The sequence below is a fragment of the Triturus cristatus genome, chromosome 6 (assembly GCF_964204655.1).
Source record: "Triturus cristatus chromosome 6, aTriCri1.1, whole genome shotgun sequence".
NCBI classification, from domain to species: Eukaryota; Metazoa; Chordata; class Amphibia; order Caudata; family Salamandridae; genus Triturus; species Triturus cristatus.
The window spans coordinates 1,942,303,547-1,942,323,144 of record NC_140589.1 but is presented as its reverse complement, the minus strand read 5'-3'; the positions used below and the strand labels follow the sequence as shown (position 1 = coordinate 1,942,323,144).

At 46.8% G+C, this 19,598-nt stretch overlaps 1 protein-coding gene across 2 annotated transcripts in view; it reads right to left on the bottom strand.

Moving 5' to 3' along the window:
* LOC146822549 (uncharacterized) overlaps positions 1-19,598 on the bottom strand; it is a 249,153-nt gene that overhangs the window by 153,966 nt on the left and 75,589 nt on the right. The window lies entirely within an intron of this gene.

Sequence of the window (19,598 nt, the reverse complement as noted above, 5' to 3'; positions counted from 1 at the left end):
AAACCAGAAGGTACAAGACTCCTCATCCAAGCTAAAAAAAAGCAGGGATCCTGGTCTGAGATCAGACCTGCCTAAAATGACTCAAGAGTGCACTGGCCATAAAAGAAAAGTCCCAGTATCTCCACTGATGAGAAGCCAAAGACAGCAGAAGCCTCCAGTGATGAGAAGCCAAAGACAGCAAAAGCCTCCAGTGATGAGAAGTCAAAGACAGCAGAAGCCTCTGCTGATGACAAGCCAAAGACAGCAGAAGCCTCGGCTGATGAGAAGCCAAAAACAGCAGAAGCCTCGGCTGATGAGAAGCCAAAGACAGCAGAAGCCTTCACTTACAAGAAGCCAAAGACATCAGAAGCCTCTACTGACGAGAAGCCAAAGACGGCAGAAGCCTCCACTGACGAGAAGCGAAAGACAGCAAAAACATCCACCGGTGACAAGCCAAGGACAGCGGACGCCTCCACCCATGACAAGCCCAAGACCACAGAAGCCTCTGCTGATGAGAAGCCAAAGACAGCAGAAGCCTCTGTTGATGAGACGCCAAAGACAGCAGAATCATCCACCAATGACAAGCCAAAGACAGCAGAAGCCTCCGCCGATGACAAGTCAAAGACAGCAGAAGCCTCCACTGATGAGAAGCAAAAGACAGCAAAAGCCTCCATTGATGAGGCCAAAGACAGCAGAAGCCTCACTGATGAGAAGCCAAAGACAGCAGAAGCCTCAGGTGATGACAAGCCAAAGACAGCAGACGCCTCAGGTGATGACAAGCCAAAGACAGCAGACGCCTCAGGTGATGACAAGCCAAAGACAGCAGACGCCTCTGCTGATGAGAAGCCAAAGACAGCAGAAGAGTCAGGTGATGTGAAACCAAAGACAGCGAAAACCTCCACTGATGAGAAGCCAAAGACCGCAGAAGCCTCCACTGATGAGAAGCCAAAGACCGCAGAAGCCTCCACTGATGAGAAGCAAAAGACAGCAAAAGCCTCCACTGATGAGGCCAAAGACAGCAGAAGCCTCATTGATGAGAACCCAAAGACAGCAGACGCCTCTGCTGATGACAAGCCAAAGACAGCAGACGCCTCTGCTGATGACAAGCCAAAGACAGCAGAAGAGTCAGGTGATGTGAAACCAAAGACAGTGAAAGCCTCCACTGATGAGAAGCCAAAGAGAGCAGAAGCCTCCACTGATGAAAAGCCAGACAGAAGCCTCAACCGATGAGAAGCCGAAGACAGCAGAAACCTCCGCTGATGAGAAGCAAAAGACAGCAGAAGCCACCGCTGATGAGAAGCCAAAGACAGCAGAAACCTCCACCGATGACATACCAAAGACAGCAGAAGCCTCGGCTGATGAGAAGCCAAAAACAGCAGAAGCCTCCACTGATGACACGCCAAAGACAGCAGAAGCCTCCGCTGATGACAAGCCAATGACAGCAGAAGCCTCGGCTGATGAGAATCCAAAAACAGCAGAAGCCTCCACTGATGACACGCCAAAGACAGCAGAAGCCTCCGCTGATGACAAGTCAATGACAGCAGAAGCCTCCACTGATGAGAAGCCAAAGACAGCAGAAGACTCCGCCGATGAGAAGCCAAAGAGAGAAAGCCTGACCTGATGAGAAGCCAAAGACAGCAGAAGCTTCCACTGATGAGAAGCCAAAGACAGCAGAAACCTCCACAGATGACATACCCAAGACAGAAAAAGCCTTCGCTGATGAGAAGCCAAAGACGGCAGAAGCCTCCACTGATGAAAAGCCAAAGACAGCAGAAGCCTCCGCTGACGACAAGTCAGACAGGAGAAGCCACCACCAATGAGAAGCAAAACACATAAGCCGCCACCGATGACAAGCCAAAGACAGCAGAAGCCTCCACCGATGACAAGCCAAAGACAGCAGAAGCCTAGACTGATGAGAAGCCAAAGACAGCAGAAGCCTCCACTGAGCAGAAGCCAAAGACAGCAGAAGCCTCCGCTGATGAGAAGCAAAAGACAGCAGAAGCCTCTAATGAGGAGGCCAAAGACAGTAGAAGCCTCTGTTGATGACAATCTAAAGACAGCAGAAGCTTCCACTGAAGGGAAGCCAAAGACAGCCGAAGCCTCCACTGATGAGAAGCCAAAGACAGCAGAAGCCTCAAGTGATGAGAAGCCAAAGACAGCAGAAGCCTCCACTGATGAGAAGTTGAAGACCGCAGAAGCCTCAGGTGATGAGGAGCCAAAGACAGCAGAAGCCTCAGGTGATGAGGAGCCAAAGACAGCAGAAGCCTCCCCTAATGAGAGGTCAAAGACAGTAGAAGCATCCACTAATGAGAGGCCAAAGACAGCAGAAACCTCCACTGATGACATGCCCAAGACAGCAAAAGCCTCCACTAATGAGAGGCTAAAACAGCAGAAGCCTCCACTGAGGGCAAGCCAAAGACAGCAAAAGCCTCCACTAATGAGAGGCTAAAACAGCAGAAGCCTCCACTGAGGGCAAGCTAAAGACAGCAGAAGCCTCAGGTAATGAGAAGCAAAAGACCGCAGAAGCCTCAGGTGATGAGGAGCCAAAGACAGCAGAAGTCTCCAATAATGAGAGGCTAAAACAGCAGAAGCCTGCGCGGATGACAAGCCAGACAGCAGAAGCTTCCGCTGATGACAAGCCAGACAGCAGAAGCCTCTGCTGATGACAAGCCAGACAGCAGAAGCCTCTGCTGATGACAAGCCAGACAGCAGAAGCCTCTGCTGATGACAAGCCAGACAGCAGAAGCCTCTGCTGATGACAAGCCAGACAGCAGAAGCCTCTGCTGATGACAAGCCAGACAGCAGAAGCCTCTGCTGATGACAAGCCAGACAGCGGAAGCCTCTGCTGATGACAAGCCAGACAGCAGAAGCCTCTGCTGATGACAAGCCAGACAGCAGAAGCCTCTGCTGATGACAAGCCAGACAGCAGAAGCCTCTGCTGATGACAAGCCAGACAGCAGAAGCCTCTGCTGATGACAAGCCAGACAGCAGAAGCCTCTGCTGATGACAAGCCAGACAGCAGAAGCCTCTGCTGATGACAAGCCACACACAGCAGAAGCCTTAACTCATGAGAAGCCAAAGACAGCATAAGGCTCAACCAATGACAAGCCCAAGACAGCAAAAGCCTCCGCTGACGAGAAGCCAAAGACAGCAGAAACCTCCACCGATAACAAGCCAAAGATAGCAAAAGCGTCCGCTGAGGAGAATTCAAAGACAGCAGACGCCTCCACTGATGAGAAGCCAAGGACAGAAGAAGCGTCCGTTGATGACAAGCCAAAGACAGCAGAAGCCTTTGCTGATGAGAAGCCAAAGACCTCAGAAGCCTCCACTGATGAGAAGCCAAAGACAGCAGAAGCCTCCACTGATGAGAAGCCAAAGACAGCAGAAGCCTCGGCTGATGAGAAGCCAAAGACAGCAGAAGCTTCCACTGAAGGGAACCCAAAAGACAGCAGAAGCCTCGGCTGATGAGAAGCCAAAGACAGGAGAAGCATCCATGGGCAAGAAGTAAAAGACAGCAGAAGCCTTCAGTGATGAGACGCCAAAGACAGCAGAAGCTTCTACCGATAAGAAGTCAAAGACAGCAGAAGCCTTCACCGATGACAAGCTGAAGGCAGCAAAAGCCTCTGCTGATGAGAAACCAAAGACAGAAGAAGCCTCCTCTGACAAGAATCCAAAGACAGCAGAAGCCTCCGCTGATGAGAAGCAAAAGACAGCAGAAGCCTCTAATGAGGAGGCCAAAGACAGTAGAAGCCTCCGTTGATGACAATCTAAAGACAGCAGAAGCTTCCATTGAAGGAAAGCCAAAAGACAACCGAAGCCTCCTCTGATGAGAAGCCAAAGACAGCAGAAGCCTCAAGTGATGAGAAGCCAAAGACAGCAGAAGCCTCAGGTGATGAGGAGCCAAAGACAGCAGAAGCCTCCACTGATGAGAAGTTGAAGACAGCAGAAGCCTCAGGTAATGAGAAGCAAAAGACAGCAGAAGCCTCAGGTGATGAGGAGCCAAAGACCGCAGAAGCCTCAGGTGATGAGGAGCCAAAGACAGCAGAAGCCTCAGGTGAAGAGGAGTCAAAGACAGCAGAAGCCTCAGGTGATGAGGAGCCAAAGACAGCAGAAGCCTCCCCTAATGAGAGGCCAAAGACAGTAGAAGCATCCACTAATGAGAGGCCAAAGACAGCAGAAACCTCCACTGATGACATGCCCAAGACAGCAAAAGCCTCCACTAATGAGGCTAAAACAGCAGAAGCCTCCACTGATGGCAAGCTAAAGACAGCAGAAGCCTCCACTGATGACAAGCCAAAGACAGCAGAAGTCTCCAATAATGAGGCTAAAACAGCAGAAGCCTCCACTGATAACAAGCCAGACAGCACAAGCCTCCGCTGATGACAAGCCAGACAGCAGAAGCTTCCGCTGATGACAAGCCAGACAGCAGAAGCCTCTGCTGATGACAAGCCAGACAGCAGAAGCCTGTGCTGATGACAAGCCACACACAGCAGAAGCCTCAACTCATGAGAAGCCAAAGACAGCATAAGGCTGCACCAATGACAAGCCCAAGACAGCAAAAGCCTCCGCTGATGAGAAGCCAAAGACAGCAGAAACCTCCACGATGACAAGCCCAAGATAGCAAAAGCGTCCGCTGATGAGAATTCAAAGACAGCAGACGCCTCCACTGATGACAAGCCAAAGACAGCAGAAGCCTTTGCTGATGAGAAGCCAAAGACCTCAGAAGCCTCCACTGATGACAAGCCAGACAGCAGAAGCCTCCACCAAAGAGAAGCCAGACAGCAGAAGCCTCCACTGATGACAAGCCAAAGACAGCAGAAGCCTCCGCTGATGAGAAGCCAAAGACAGCAGAAGCCTCCACCAGAAGCCAAAGACAGCTGAAGCCTCCATTGATGACAACCAAAAGACAGCAGAAGCCTCTATGGGCGAGAAGCAAAAGACTACAGAAGCTTCCACTGATGACAAACCAAAGACAGCAGAAGCCTCTATGGACGAGAAGCAAAAGACTACAGAAGCTTCCACTGATGACAAACCAAAGACAGCAGAAGCATCCAACGATGACAAGCCAAAGACAGCAGAAGCCACAGGTGATGAGAAGCCAAAGACAGAAGAAGCATCTGCTGATGACAAGCCAAAGACAGCAGAAGCGTCCCTAGCGCAGCCTCTGCCACCCGTCTCAGGAGTCATTAAAGAGCAGGAGGGGCAAAGAGACCAGTTTATTGCCTTAACTTCCATTTCTTGCCTTTCAGAAGCGATGAGGAGGCTTCTAAAGATCCGTGGATGTGTGAGGTCACATCTAATCCAAGTCCATGGGCATTCAGGGGTTACACTGGAGCCAGAAGGTTCTCTTAGCCTCTGAAAGCCTGATCAAGAAATGCTCTTAGTGCTAGTAATCCGGTGGAGAGTAGCGAAGACGCACTACATCAACTGCAAGCTCCGAAGAGGAGTGGTGACTTGCGTGAATGTATCATGCAGGCAAAGAAAACATGCAGGTTAAGGTCTGAGCCCTAAGTTTGCTTGTTAGAAAAGACTGAAGAGCCCCAATCATGTCTTGGGCTGCTTTTGTCCGGTTCAGGGAGTTCCTGGTCTAGCAGTTCGGGCTGGACTGTACCCCCAGGTGGGAGGTAGATGAATGGTGCTAGGAGGCACATCAAGGTGTGTAACAATGTGCTTCAAAACAGTTATCGGGGGAGAGGGCTAAAAGCCTGCAAATCCCAATTTTAAGGAACATCACACTTAGTAGCAAGTTATTTTAGGTAGAGTGAAAAGCCACCACTTTGTGCTAAAACTAGAGAAACTTGAGATTTTACTGAAAATAACTAGTTTTCAGCCAAAAAAAACAGGACACAATTATTTTTCCAATACAAAAATGAGAACACCTGCGATAGGGGCTGCCATAAAGAGGCTAGGTGCACAGATTGGCCATTGATCAGGCCCAGCAGCGAGCTAAGGCTGTACACAGCCAAATGCCATGCACATGGGGGGAAGCAGGCATGGGTGGGGGGGGCTGGATGGCCACAGGAGGGTGGGCGCACCTGTGGCCAATTCCACTGTGCTTGGAAATTAAGTATAACATTAAAAAACCCAATTCACTGCCATTTTCACAGAAAAAGTACAGTTATAAAGTTAGTGGTCCTGACTCATATGCGCACAACCTCTGAAAATGTCTGGCTAGGAGAATCAGTGGACTCAAACCACGCCATCACGGCCAGCGTTCATAGGACCAACGTCCAAATGAGAAAAATAACACACATAAATAGCTAAGAAGAGAACAACATAGTGAGTGGTGCAAGGTATAATGTGTCCTGGGTGTGCGGCTAACCTATTGATTTCAGTGGTTTCACTCATTTGAGCCACAACCATAACTCAATTGCTAACTGTTTTTTCCAGAAATATATACATATAGATCTATATTTACAGAAAAACACCAAAAGGTAACAGGGACGTTATAGCTAGGGTCAGATTTCACTCGTACAAAACCACAGAAATTTGGCAGTTATAGTTACCTGAGCGAACTGTAACCTACGCATGCACTGCACTGCTTATGACCTAACATACTACTTCACTCGTGGCATGGTCAATAACATCACGGATGACATCATCAACAGAACCACTCACACATCTTCTCACACATCCACATTAACATCATCCAGTAAGTGCTTAGTAATACTTTCTCAATCTTAAAGATATATACTAAGCTACTGCCCAAGTTCATCAACATCATCAAAAGATGTTTATTTAGACCATACGCCTTTAAAAAGCAAAAAACATACAGGCATGGTCACTTTTTAAAAATGCACTCTATTAAATGACATACGAAGGTTAAAATAAGGAAAACCTCCAATAAAACCCATCAAAACCCGAAAAGCCCTAAAATGTGAAATATTTGAGGCTTCACCTTGACATTCTGACATTAATTCTAACTCCTGTTCATAAAATACATATAAAAAAATCAGCCTTCATATACACACAAAAACCTGTTTGACAGCGATCATAGATCTCCCAATGGCACATGCTACATCCCGGAAGCGCATGTCGGTTAGACGAGCTACTTTTACTGCTTGTGCAGGATTCCTGAAGCCAAAGTTTAAAAAATTGAACGTAAATTAGTTTCCCGCTGGGCCAGAACTTTTAGACAGTCCAATATAAAGAGCAAATTATTGCATTTTGCGCTCAAACCACATGTACAGTTACCCACGGAATCGATCATTGCCTATTTTATTTTGCCATTGGTGTAACTTGGATTGATACCAATTCTTAGCCTTAGCAATTTGTATCCAAGTCAGTGGTTGGGGAATAAATCCATGTATGGGAACCCTTCTTCAATTTGCCAAGAGTTGAGCATAAAATGAGTTTTTCCCGGTCTAAATACTGCTGATCGTATCCTCTGCACAGTTCCTTACCTAGTGCCCTGAGCTCACTCTTCGAGGACTCTATTTGTAAATTCTGAGGGCATAACTTAACCTTCATTTCGCCACTAATAACCTCCAGGTATTTTTTTTTTTTTTTTTAACACTTTTAGCCCAGCTCAATTCACCTTGCCTAATCTCATCTTTACACCACAGCCCCTCGCTAGCAATCAAACGTTGCCAAAATCGGATTAATGGACAGTATGTTCCATCAGGGCTCGAAAAATCACAAAAATGTTAGGCGGCCTGCAGGTCTAGTAACTTGAAAAATCTACTCGACCGAACTGTAATGTACTTGGACTCAGTCTCTGAAAGCCGAGCAAATGTGACAAGACAACAAGATTTAAAGGCATCTTTATTGCTCATTTACTTTGTGAGAAAAAGATGCCGTTAAATCTTGTCAACCTTACTTCGCTTTCAGAGACAGGGGTCAAAAGTCAGTTTGACATCCTACTCGCCAGAAAGGGCAAGTAGGCCCTAAAAATATGCCGTCCTGAATTAATCTGGCTTGCTATAGCAAGCGGGCAAGTGGACTTTTTGAACCCTGGCCATGACGTCATATCCGTCTCTATTCTCTTAGAGCCTCTATCATTGATGATCCTGGTAGTGGCAGTAAGCTTTTTAAACATTTCCCATCCTGGTTGTCACAATCCCTTTTGGTACTAGCACATAGCAGCTGGGCTCCGCACTGAAACTGAGTGGGTATCATGGTAGCATAAGCTTATCAGACAGGCGTGTAGGAAACCTCGCTATAGTCCCCATAAAAAATGTTCAGGACACTAACCAAGGCAAGGGTCCTTACTTTTAAAAGTTCGATGTGGATATTGGACATCAGGGACTTCCAGAACCAACCCCTAAACACTTAAATTCATTAACTAAGTCCAGCTTGTGGGGGAGGGGGGGGCCTAGCTGCCAACTAAACTTGGCAGTTTTCTTTAGTCCTCTCCATATTTACCACTAACGTTTTAGAAGTTCTACAGTCCATTAATGCATCCAGCGTCCTTTGCAAGCCTCTCTCTGTTAGATCTAAAATCACAAGATCGTATGCACATACGAGGCAGGCTACATGTTTCCATCCATTTTGGGGCTGAAGCTCCAGGCCAAGACCGCCGAGGCTGCTGGCATGTCAGCAATCAATAGGGAGAAGAGTAAGGGGGCCAACCCTGCCTCAGCCCATTGTTGATCGATATTTGTTGGGTCAGAGTCCTATGTGTCCATGATTACCTTGTGTGTGTGTAGCTCTGGGATTAAAGCCAAAAGACTCTTTGGAATATCTTGTTTCACCAGAGACAATCTCGGCCACCAAATCAAAGGCAGCTCAGAAGTGTATGAAAAAGGAGAACAACTGCCCCTCCGAGCAATGGACCATAGGGGAAAAAACAGTGGCCTATTGTAAAGTAACATTCCTTTAAACCCCAATGTTCTGCGGACACTATATGGTTCAATTCAGCCCCTGCGCACACTTTTCCTCAGGATAAATAATAATTTTACTAGTGGTTTGTGATTGTGATATAGTGGCCTGTCCGCTAAGACCTCTCTACTTGGTGGGTGTTGTAGTGGTTTGTGCAAATCTGACATTTGCACTAAAATGTCTTTCAAGGTCACGAATGGTGTTGTGGTTTGCCATAGACTGGCCTATACGGTTAGACCTTTTACTTTGGTCATTAGTGCTTTAGTAGTGGTTGTAGGAAGGTGGAATCTGACTATATGGTCGCCCCCACTTTTTTCCTGGTGTTTTTCTGGTTTATGACTTAGTTGGACTGGGATCCTGCTATTCAGGGCCCCAGTCTATCTGCTTTCTCTGTAAAATGGTTTTCATGTAGATTAGGTACATATCTAATTGGATTCTGGAGTGCCTTATAAGCCCCTAGTATATGGTATACTATGTACCTAGGGCATAGGTACCTCCCAGGGGCTGGAGCGTGTATTATGCCACCCCTGGGAAGCACTCCAAAATGACACCACAGGTCTGCTACTGCAGCCTGGGTAAGGGTGTGCTTGCACCCCTTACTGTGGTATAGGCTACCTATATCACTACCTTATACAGACACATATAAACCTTTAAGCCACTCCTATGGCAGGACTTGACAACCCTGAAGGCAGAGTGCTTGGTTTTATGTGAGAGGGTGTCCAAGCATGAGCGGAGCCCCTCTGCAGCTTTCGGAAATACTTCCTTATGGATGTTCTGTGATACAGCCATACCATATACTCTTAAGTGCATTATAACCTTGCGGTAAATGCTAACTTGTGTTTGGTGTCAAACACTTTGGAATACTACCCCCCGCCAGTCCTGGCAGCGGGGGTAGCATTCCACCGCTCTAGAGGGAGAGACATGTTCACACTGGCTAAAAACGGTTAAAACTTTCCAAAGCCCTGGCATCACAAAATGGATGCCACTGCCACAGACACGAGTCTGGCCTCCTGCTGCTGAGGGAAACTCTGGCAGGGGAGGCCTGGACAATAGGTTTCCTGTCACAGGGAGGTGTAACCACCTCCCCAGACAGGCTGATTTGTATTGGGGCAGGGTGGGTGCATTCAGAGAATGCTTTTGAGAGACTGCCTGGGGCACACAAGGTGTCCCTGTTCATAGCCCAGTTCAAACCGGTTGCAGGGGCACTCAGCCCCTGCTCTGGTGCGAAACTGGACAAAGGGGAAGGGGTGTAACCACCCCCACCCCAGGTCCACCCCATAGGTGGAGCCTTAGAGTTAGTCCATCCCCTAAACTTACTATAAGTATAGGAATCCAGTCCCTAGGACTTTAGATTACCCTGGACGAACCTTTGAAACATATATCCTGGACCTTCGACTTTCTATCACGACTAGAAGACGGAAGAAATCTCCCTTGGGGTCAAGGAGTGACTCCCCTGCTTGGCAGGCACCAAAGAAGCAACTGACCAGTCTGCAATTCTGAAGATCTTGCCGGACACCGAAGTCTCTGCATTTCCAGAGGTGGATCGAGACTTCCCCGAGGCTACCCTGAGTCCACAGCAAAGCTGAGGCCCGTGGCTATCGAGGGTAACGTGGAACCGTGACCCCTGTACACCGCGAACTTTTGCAGCAACACTACCTTCCTGGTCATCCTCGAAGTTGTGCTTTGGGCTCCGAGTAGCCCCAGCCTTGAGCACCTCCTGCACCGAAGATTGTTGGCCTCCACTCCACGAGTGACCCGTGGGACAGCTTCAACTGTGACCGGTCGAGGCTCCGTCGCGATCACTAGCCCGTTGGCTAGCAGGTCCCCACAAAGGCAACTCCTCTTCTGCTTGGGCTTCCCTGGTTGCTCCAGACGTGCCCTTACTTACCCTCACTGGGTGAGTCCCTCAGACCTTGCTTGTCTGCACCGCAGTCCTTTCTTTGCATTCCTGAGACTTGCCGTTGCCAAGGCTTGTTGGGTCCTTTCTGGTCGCTGACACTGCAGCACTCGACAGACTTCGTGGGACAGCTCGAATCCGGCTCGTGGACTTAGTCGACGCCTCCTGGACTTCGTGGCCGAAGAGTCAAGACACCCATCAACTCACCTGAAGCACCCGACATCTGAGGGCATTGGTCCATCCTGCCCTAGGTCACTGGCAAGTGACCCAGACTCTGTCCCCTCTGCTTTCAGGTTCCTTACATCCTAGATCGAGGCTTGGATCTCTCCGGACACTTCTCTTCACAGCAGCAGTTCTTTGCAGGCTTCCATTGGAATCGACGACGCGACACCAAAAAACACCTATGCACCCGGCTTCCCTGGGTGAGGCAACTTGAGTACTCCGGTGCTCTCGTGGGTGCTAGCCCTAGAACTGCCCAAGTCCAAAAGGGTTTGGTCCTGACTCGATTAGAAGTGTCCCTAATCTTTAAAGGGTGTACGGAGGGAGCATAATACTCCACACTGCCAGTTGGTGGGAGAAGAAATTAGACCTACCGTAGAAGTAGATGGGCCCTCTTACGTAAATGCTTTAAAACCACAGTTTCTACAGTTGAAGGCTAGACGTCCCGTCAATTTGGGTGCAGGAATCCTTTTAAACAAACAAAGGCACCAAGGTTCTGCATTGTTGGGCATTGATTTGCACCAGGAGCCAAAAATGTATACGATTAATGTCCCTAAATAAGATACTGGGAAAAATAAAGAGTGCAGATTCGCTCACAAAAAAAGCAATCCATTGAATTCTCCATGTTAGGGGTTGTCGTTCTGTCATAAGGGAAGATATTTCGAGAGCCCGTAGACTTTCTTCCAGGACAAACCCTTGGGATTCCATAAAACTAACGTTAAGGGATCACGCCTTGGTTGAGAACTTGTTAGCCTTGGAGTTTCGCACATCTTCCCCAGACTATTCTGCAATACAATGTAGACGTTTTCCTTTTGCAGCTGGGCAGGGCTGTCCCGCGGGGCTAGGTGATCTCCCACTAGATGGACCCTCAAATCTAGATACTAATGATTGACCATTAATTGTGTTGCAGAATGTTATACATCCTCAGAGGGCTCTTTCTGACACAATTCATTATTTTAACGCGGTGGAATGCATCATGAGCTCTCCTTCCATTGATATCAGTGTGTCGGTTTTTAAGGAAGTTAAAGAGGTAGCTATTGATTATGGTACTCCACCCTGTACCGTCTCCCCTGCTAATAGCATACCGACATCAAAGAGACCTACTGAGTTAGATAATTTCCATGGTAGCCCATTGAACAATGTGAGATCTTCGTGTCCAGCTAGAATTTTAAAGACCAGATTATCTGTGCTATCATGGAATATAGCTGGACTAAGTTCTAAGATTATGTCGCCAGAATGACAATCATTTGTTGGACAATATGATGTTTGCCTGTTTCAGGAAACCTGGGCAATGGATTCAATCCACTGCGCAGGGTTTCTAAATTATTATGTTCCCGCAATTGCTGGAGGAAAGGGTAGACCTTCAGGAGGCTTGATATCTTGGGTGCGCCAGGATGCTGGCTTTGAGATTCAGGACCTTGAGTCCAGTAATAAGGACATATTAGTGATTAGGTTGATGTGGGGAGCGGGAAAAAAATTGGATGCTTAAAACATCTATGCAAGGGGGACTAAGGGAAGGAAATCTGAGGTGTTAGTAGCTCTGAGTATTCTCCTCGAACAATATTCTAGGGGTATTGATGTAATCTTAGCAGGCGATTTTAATATGACCTTTGAACCCCTTTTAAATGGTAATTTTAATTTGTATGATATTGAAGATGAATCTTGGAGAATTCCGAAACTAGATTTAAAACCGGTAAAGAATTGGACGGATGTAGTGGTCCAGATGAACTCTCTCTGTATGGAGAAAGGACTAAGGGCCACAAATGGCAGAACTCAGTCCGATAGAGATGGCGCATGTACTTTTAATAACGGCTCCAGCCATAGTCGTATTGACTATATATTAATTAATTGCCAGTTTTGGTATGCGCTAAAGGACATGAAGGTAGTTGATCGGGTCGAAAGCAACCGCAACCCATTATCTGTAGTTTTTGAGGTAGTGGTCGAAAAAGACGCCCTCCAATCTAGTAGGGAACTGATAACTCTAGATTTAGTCCCAACAAATAATATAAGACGATTAAAATGGGCAAACCTACTAGTAAAGCCAGATATCCTAGATAGGATTTCCTTAGATGTAGATAAGGCAGTAGTAGACTTGGAGGATCTTGTAGTTAATTCGACACCGCCAGAAATGATTATTGGGTTTCATGTTGAGTTTTTTACTCATCTTCGTTCTTATTTTTATAAAATCACTAAAAATAACGGCATCAATCAAAAGAGGAGATGTAAGTGGTTTAACATGGACTGTAAGGAGGCTCGTAAGTCATTGGGGATAGCCGTCAAGGAAGGTGACATGCCCAAGATCCGGCTAGCTAGGCAGAAATATAAGAAAGGCCAGGTTTTAGCTAAAAAAACGATGGGATGAAAATAGATGGCAGGATTTAAAAAGGGCATGTGAAAATAAAAATCAAAAAGTATTTTGGGATGTGCTAAAATGGGGCAAAGAGAGATGTCCTCTAGAGCCGATAAACCATGTAAGCCAAAACCAATGGGTAAAGCATTTTCAATCCCAATATGCCGGTGGTTTAGATGATAGAGAGACGCCTGAGCTCTCATACACCTATTATGATGGTCCGGCTTTTAATGAAGCTGATGTCAACACTGCTTTGTGCACCTTATCGGGTGGTAAGCGTCAGGTCCTGGTACCAGAGTCATGGAAAGGAGCTGAGATAATCCCAATATATAAAAAGGGTGATAAGTCATTACTTGGGAACTACAAACCGATAAGTTTAATCGATTCATCCTAGAAGATCATGGGACGCCTGATGTTAAACAGAATCCAGGACTGGATTAGTGAACAAGATATTTTATCACCCTTTCAGTCTGGTTTCCGGGCACGCACAAGTACTATTGATCAAACCTTTCGTTTTACATTACTTTATTGGAAAACAGTGGTATTGGAAAAAGGCAGCTTGTATGCTGCCTTTGTAGACCTGAAATCAGCCTTTGATCTAGTTTCCCGGAATAGATTGTGGAGAGTATTGCAAGATCTGAAGATGCCCCATACTCTATTGTCCCTTATAGCTAGACTCCACCAGGACACTTATGCAACATTTAGGTCGGGAAGTCAGGGCCAGGTTACCCCCCCTTTTAGAGTAGAAAGAGGGGTGAGACAAGGCTGTGTGATGGCCCCTACCTTGTTTTCCATTTTTATCAATGGGGTTGTAAAATTCCTGGAAGACACTCCAACGGATGCTCCTAAATTGGCGGGTGTAAGGATTCCGATCCTTATGTTCGCCGATGACACGCTGTTAATTGCAAAAACACCGAGCGGCCTACATCGAGCTCTATCTCTTTTTGAGGAATTTTGCCATCTGCGGGGATTAGAGATAAATATCTCTAAAACAAAATATATGACATTCAATCCTCACAGATCCTCTAGAGAGGAACGATGCTGCTGAACAAGCGCCCGCTGGAGCAGGTAAAAGAATACACATACCTCGGGATCGTCATACAGAGGGAAATGAAATGGGGTAAGCAACTGGATATGGCCACATTGAAACATCGCCAGCTAGCTGGTACCCTTATAGCAGAGTTTAATACATCTTTTACAAAACCGGTCATCCCAGTCTTGACTATTTACAATATGAAAGTTATCAGTGCAGTTCTTTATGGGGCAGAATTATGGGGACATAAAAACCTCTCTAAATTGACTATAGCCTAAAATAGATTTTTTACGGAAAATTACTAATCTTCCGCAAAGTACACCAGTGTTGCCATTACTTGACTTAGGTAGGAAGGCACTGGCAGACAGTGCCAGACTACGTCCTCTATTGTCCTGGCGAAGAATTTGGTCAACCCCAGAATTGTCTTCATATGCTGAGGGTTTTAAAGATCTAATAAGAGCTGACCAATTTAAGCAAATTAAATGGTTACATTACGCAAGATTGACGTTGGGAAACATTGGCATGGTCGCACTTTGGGAGAATCCTGAAAATATCCGGTTTCCTTCGAAAGTCCAGTTGAAGGAAAGATACTGGGGATGGGTGGAAGCCAACACTTTCAGGAATAGTGTCCCATCGCCCTTGACAGGCCAATTTTTGATGGCTAAACCATCACAAAGGCTAGAAGCTTACTGGGATACTATTACAAAGCCTTTTGATAGAAAGCTGTTGTTCCAACTACGAGTGGGTACATTGCCTGTCAAGTCCTTCACAGCAAGTTGGGGTCAATAGTTGATACGTCCTGCCCCTTTTGCCATGTACCCACAGAGAATCTGGCCCATCTGATATTTGTGTGTCTAGCATATATAATTCCACGGCGCATTTGGCTGGCTCCTATCTGCCGTCTTCTGGGCACTCGTAAATATGAGGTCGCACTTAGATTAATCTGCACTGAAACATGCTTACTGTTGCTTATAGCTATAGCCAAATTTTTAGGATGGGCATGGATAATTAGATCAAAGGTGATTGTCACATCATAATTTATGAATATTGCATTGTTTACTTTCCCTTTCCATCTTTTGCACATTGGTATATATTTAAGAGAAAATGTAATTGCGGCTCTGTAATGATTGAAAATGGTTTGTTACATTTTCTATAATTTGTACATTGGTACATAGTCGCGAGAGGAGTCTATGAATTTTATTATTGCTGTTTTTATCTTTTTATGGTCCTTATATTTGAGGGAAAAACTTCCCGCTTTTTAACAAATTTTTATAATTGGCTATTTATTGTGTAATGGATCTTGCTTTTAGGACTAATCGTCGAATAAAGCTTTTTATGACTGACTGACCTATGCACCCGGCTTCCCTGGGTGAGGTATTGTATTGTATTGTATAGTGCATTTATATAGCGCAACTATCACCCAACGGGTATCCTGGTAACTCCAGTACTCTGGTGCTCCCGTGGGTGCTAGCCCTAGAACTGCCTAAGTCCAAAAGGGTTTGGTCCTAACTCGATTCTAAGTGTCCCTAATCTTTAAAATTCCAACCGCGACATTGCCCATAGAAGATAATAGGAACCCGCGGTTGTGTTTTCACACTGCATACAGTCCCCGTGGGTCCCCTGTGTCACTACCTTGGGTGGTTCCTTGGGGTCCCAGTGATTCTACAGGCTCTAGGCCTTGTGTCTATTCCAGTCGTGGTTCTTATACCACTTTTTTAGTATATGGTTTGGTACACCCCTAGGGCCCAAACGTGTATTTGTGCTTTTACTGATTCTTGATCACTTGTAACTAAAGTACTTTGAACTCAAGCCTCATAAAGAGACTAGAGGGGTGTGTGTTATCTTAAATACATATATTTTAAATATATACCTGGTGTGCTTGTCCTTTCATTTGATCATTCAAGAGATTATAGACTGGTAAAACAAGCTGCTTTATATTCCTTCAAGAATTAGCCTGAAGGCTGCTCTCCATAGCTACCACTAGGATAGCTTTCATGTAAGGTTGTCTTTAACCTATCACCATAAGGGGTTGTTTGGACTGATACAAGGTGCCCACTAGAACTAGTGGACAGCATATATCAGGCCACCTTCTCACAGTGGTTCAGAAGAGAGAGGACTAGCCGCTGAGAACTCTCTCTTACGTGATAAGTCAGTGTAGCAGTTGATAACGTAACAATGAGTTATATTTCCTATAACGTTCCTGTAACACTTGTTTTTTATTGAATTTTGAGGGTTTTTTTTAAATTTGATTTCCTAACTGTAACCTTTGAGAGTGGGTGTGTGAGCGGCTGCATAGGTAAGTGAGTCAGTGTGTGAGTGAATGTTTAGGTCTGTGAGTAGGTGCGAGAGTGGTTTTGTGGGTTTGTGAGTGGCTGAATGGGTCAGTGAGTGGGTGTGTAAGTGTCTGAATGGGTCTTTGAGTAGGGCTGGGTGTGGTTTTGAAGGGGGGATGAGTGGGTGTGTGAGAGGCTTTATGTGTCGGTGAGTTGGTGTATAAGTGGGTTTATGGGTCGGTGAGTGGGGGTGAGAGGCTGTATGGGTTGGTGAGTGGGTGTGAGAGTGGCTATATGGGTTAGTGATTAGGTGTGCAAGTGGTTGTGTGTGTGTTGCTGTGTGGGTCTATGAGAGGGTGTGTGTGGCTGTATGGGTCAGTGACTGGGTGTGTGAGTGGTTGTATGGGTCGGAGGGTGTGTGCGAGTGGATGTATGAGTGGGTGTATGATTAGTTTTGATGGTGTGGGAGTGATGAGTAGCAGTGTAGGTGTGGGAGTGGGTTTGTAAATGGCTATATGGGCTTGTGGGCGTGTATGTGGCTGTATGGGTCTGTGAGTGGGTGTATGAGTGGCTGTACAGATCTGTGATATGTGAGTGAGTAGCTGTATGGGTCTGAGAGTGGTTTTCTGGGTGTGTGAGTGGGTGTGCAAGTGTCTGTATGGATTTGTAAGGTGGTATGTGAGTGGCTGTATGAGTGTGTGAGTGGTTTTGTGGGTGTGTGAGTGGCTGTAAGGGTGTTTGAGTAGCTATGTGGGTCTGAGAGGGGATGCAAAAGTGGCTGAATGGGTATGAGTAGGGGTCAGAGTGTATGTGTGGGTGTGTCAGCAGCTTTGTGAGTGACTGGCCAGAACAGAACTTCACCTGCCCCTTTATCTACAGTTTTGCACAAAATGTCCACCCAACAGGAGTACTTTCTACTAATTAATTAATAAGGGCTAACTTGTTGGGTAAATGTCTAGTGCATATTCTACACTACAGCTGTGAAATGGACCACAAAGAAATGTCTCCAGTGACCTTCTGTGCGTTTAATTTCCGCAATGTGACTGTTCCTCTTCTTCCAGAAATCTTTGATGACATGAATTCTATTTCACGACCTGAGGCAAGGATTATGCTAGTCTCACTTCGCTTTTAATAAAGAAAATTCAAACAGCAGCCATTTTGAGGTTAGCAAGTCAAGAAACAACTACTGTTCCCAGAAACCCAAGGGAACCAAATAAAGTCCTTTTTCTAATGTATGTAATTGGTGCCAATATAGTCCATGTTCGGTGTCCAGGGCTCCCCCTTTCTTCGCTGCTGCAGCCCAGTTAGGTCTTCTTGGCTTATTCTCTGCAATATATGCTTTTAAAATTGTGGCACTTTACTATATTTTCTGCTATTGGGCGCCATTTACCCGTTTCTCCCCCACAGGTTCCCTGTACTTGTCGCGTGTGCGCCTGACGCAACTCGCCCTTAATCACAGGCACTGCGGTCCACCACCCATTAGGGGGCACGGCCGCCCGTCGAATATCAATGGCTACACAGCGCGTTTTGCCTCAGAGGTGTCAACGCGTGCCGCTGCAGCCCTGTCATGCTGCAGCCTGTCAGACTGCCTCAGACGCCCCTCGGGTCCTTATTTGCCATTCAATATCTCTGATGTACCCCTGGTGTCTGTATTCCTTCCCCTTTACGACGCCTTGCGGGGTCTGTATTTTGAGCCGTGAGGCCCGTTAGGGGCAGTTTCAGGCTGGGCTTTCCCCAGTGACCAGTGGGGTGTAAATGTCCCCTGGGTTTATACCCAATAAAATGGGCACCCCTGACCACCCATATACTCTGGGGCTCCCCCAAGAACCATATTTACATGCTCTGTGTGTGTTAAACTCAGGCTCAGCCTATAGTTCTTGGCCTTCCCCAAGGGCCCCTATATTGTACTGTTAACCCAGTCTTGGTGCTATACTTTATACACCATTATGTGCCATGGAGTGTGATGATGTCTATTAGGAGTAGGATTCCTTATGCTTCCTCCAATGGGACAATGATTTCTATGAGGCGGTGGACTCCTCGATTTATAAGGCTGTCAATGCAGCCATGGAGCCACTTGAGCAGCGCCTCTCTGAGAAAATTGTGCCTAAATGTGCGAAAATCCTCCAACCTCCCCCTCAGGTGGCATATAACTACCCTGAACATGACCAGCCCTCCCCAGATGAGTCCCATGGGGAAACCGAAGAAGAGGCGGGCCCCTCAAGGCCCTAGCGCCCTTCCCCCAAACACGATGGAGATTTGGACATGCTTCACCCGGACGACATTGTGCATCCAAGATCTCCAGATTGGGTTCTATTAGATAAGGTTGCGAGGTACGTGGCAGCAGGGCTCTGCAGGCCCTTAGAAAAGGATGCACGAAACCGCCTTCAGGCTGAGTGCCTTCACCCCTCACTGGAGGGGAAGGTTACCCTCACCCCAGACATTGACTCCAAAATAGCCACCTTCATGGCAAAATGTATTAAGGACCCTAAAAAGGGTATTGACCACTCTTGGCGTTCATGCCAAGATAAACTTCTTGACGCCATAGGTCCTATGACTAAAATCCTGGACATGGCTGAAGAGGCAAAGGCATCAGGTTCCCTCATTCCGCCCAACGTCCTTTCAGGATGGGCCCAACTCGTAACTGTGTTTATGGGCAATGCAAATTACGATGTCTACTTGGAGTGTCGCTGCTCTTTGTTGATCAGGATTGACCCCCTAACTGGGCCATTTACCCTCATTGAAGAAAGGCCCAATAGCCCAAGGGGGATTGTTCGGAGACCCCGACCCCTTCGTGAAGGAGTCAGACACGTTTGTTACAACCTTCAAGTCACTGGATAAGGCCCAAGCTAATATCAGATGTGCCTTTACCCAGAGGGCTTTCCAAGGGGCCGGTTGTGGTAAGGGCAGCTCGTCGGACGCTCCTACCCTACAACCCCCTCCAGAGGACAAGGCTACTGGCGTAGGCAGTGGCAGGACAATACTCATTAGACTAACTTCTACCCCACAAGAGGGCAGCGATTCCACAGG